Source organism: Cynara cardunculus (assembly GCF_001531365.2).
Source record: "Cynara cardunculus var. scolymus isolate 2C chromosome LG 13, CcrdV1, whole genome shotgun sequence".
NCBI classification, from domain to species: domain Eukaryota; kingdom Viridiplantae; phylum Streptophyta; class Magnoliopsida; order Asterales; family Asteraceae; genus Cynara; species Cynara cardunculus.
Window position 1 is genome coordinate 17,502,944 of NC_037540.1, and position 2,333 is coordinate 17,505,276.

General features: G+C 40.8%; 1 non-coding gene across 1 annotated transcript; it reads left to right on the plus strand.

Annotated features, from left to right (window-relative positions):
- The first annotated feature begins 1,293 nt into the window (after positions 1 to 1,293).
- Positions 1,294 to 1,400, plus strand: LOC112526243. Its single transcript, XR_003070567.1, has one exon. It is a non-coding gene; the product is annotated as a small nucleolar RNA R71 (small nucleolar RNA).
- The last annotated feature ends 933 nt before the right edge of the window (positions 1,401 to 2,333 follow it).

Here is a 2,333-nt window from a genome sequence, read left to right on the forward strand (position 1 = left end):
AGTTTTTATAAACTGGACTTTTGAAGAACTTTACAAGCTATCTCTGTGGGAACGATATCTGGTATTTTACCATTATTACTTGTTACGAGACGACAGTAGTTCGAGGTGTATACTTGCGTCGAGTTCTATTTTTGTGTTGAAATCTAAGGTTGAATAAACCGACGAGCACCTATCTCATTCCCTCCTATTGAACAAGGAATGATAAAACTCCCTGGATCTTTTAGCTTAGGGGGTATGCTATTGGTCAAAAGTGCACTACATCTTTCAGTTAGGGCTACTGTCTCATACTCAGTCAACTTCTTCTTCTTGCTTAAGATATCCTTCAGAAACTTAGCATAACTAGGCATTTGCTCAATTGCTTCAACAAGGGGTATGTTGATGTGCAATTCTTTAAATACATCCAAGAACTTTTTAAAATGCAATACCTCTTTCTGATTCCTCAACCTTTGGGGGTAAGGAACATAGGGAGGGATTGGTTTTATCACATTTTTTGCTTGGAGGTGTTGAGCAAGATGGGTCTTGAATGCCCTGAGTCTTTGTGGTGCTCTTTTGTGGTTCTGGTGGAATTTTATTATCAAGCTTAGGGGTCTCTACAACCTCAGTCCCTTCTGACTTCTTCAGAGTCTCCTCTGGACAAAGTAAAGGGAAGTCTGATCTAGGGGAACAAGAGTAGTGGTCTCATATGTTTGCTTTTCTAAAAGTGGGACCGGTCCTTCTTTGAGAGGGACCGACACTAAATCACTAGGTTATGACAGTCTTGGTGTATTATCTTTCTGCACTTTTTCTGTCAACTCCTTTCGACTCCTAAGAGTTACTACTTTCACATGCTCCTTTCCTAGGTCTCTAGGGACTTCTGTATTACTGGGCAAGGTTCCATGGGTTCGACTATTCTGGTTAAGTGCAAGTTGACTGACTTGAGTCTCTAAATTCCTGATGGCAGCACTTTGTTGATTAATTAAAGCTTGATTTTGGGCTTGAGCCAGTGCTAAAAGCCCTTTAATCATTGCTTCCAAAGAAGATGATGATTCTGCTTATGGAGGAGGTTTGCTCTGAAAATATGGCTGAACTGTTAATGCAGTATATGCATCCACCTCATGTATTCCGGCAGTCTTTTTCTGTGGCTGGGCACGTGGGTCAGCCCAATGCCCATTGTTTGMTGATATCTTTTCTAGGATCTCATATCCCTCATTATAGGTACTGGCTGTAAAGGTTCCGCCTGCAGTCGCGTCGAGCATTTGTTTTGCTATGAGACTTAACCCATTATAAAACGTCTCAAGTTGAATACAGTACGAAATGCCATGGTGTGGGCATTTCCTCAACAGCTCTTTAAACCTTTCCCACGCGTCAGGAACAACTTCATCATCCTGTTGTTTGAAAAGACAGATTTCGTTTCTGGACTTAGCGTTCCTTGTTGGTGGGAAATATTTTCGCAAAAAAAATTTCCGCCATGTTACCCCATGACGGCACAGATCCTGGTGTTAAAGAGTTAAACCATGTTTTTGCCCGATCCCGTAATGAAAATGGAAATAAAGTAAGTATGAGAGCGTCATTTGACACTCCCGGGATCAGGAAGGCATCTATGATTAACATTAAAGACTTTAAATGAGAATGTGGGTCTTCTGAGGGCAGTCCAACAAATTGGCCATTAGTCTGTAACATATGAAACATTATCGGTTTTAGCTCGAAATGGAAAGCGGTCATATGTGGTCTAACTATCTCAGAATTTAATTGCTCAAAATCCGGGATAGCATAATCCATGATCCGTCCATTTTTKGAATTTGCCAGATTAATGATGTTTGGAGTTTGTGCCCTTTGTTGCTCATTAGGGTCCGATTCTATGTCCAAATTATTATCATTTTCATGATGTGGGTTTCCTTGGTGAAAAATTGGGAATGGTGGTATTTGCCCAAAAATTGGCGGTTGGTTTTCCAAATGTGGTACTTCCGGAATGTTGGGAGCAGGTAACTCCATGTTGGGAGGGAGTAGAGCCTGAAATGCTCTCTGAGCCCTCCTTCTATGGTGAAACGTTTTCTTAATGTCTGGATCAAATTCAAAAAATTCCTCGCGATGTGTTCTTGGCATACACCACTTTTCAAAAACAGGTACTAGAAAAATCAAATCTTTTACTTTACTCAAAAGAAAACTTTCAGCTTGCCTATCCCCGGCAGCAGCGCCAAAAATTTGGTCGGTCAAATCCTTTACCTTTAGACTTAATGAAATTAGGCCACAAAGAAAGTATACAATACGGCCCAACGTCGTCTTTCCAAGTAATAAAGTGGTACAAGTACCGAAATATCGTCCACAGGGATTGGAGCAAAAGTTAAATAAGAGTC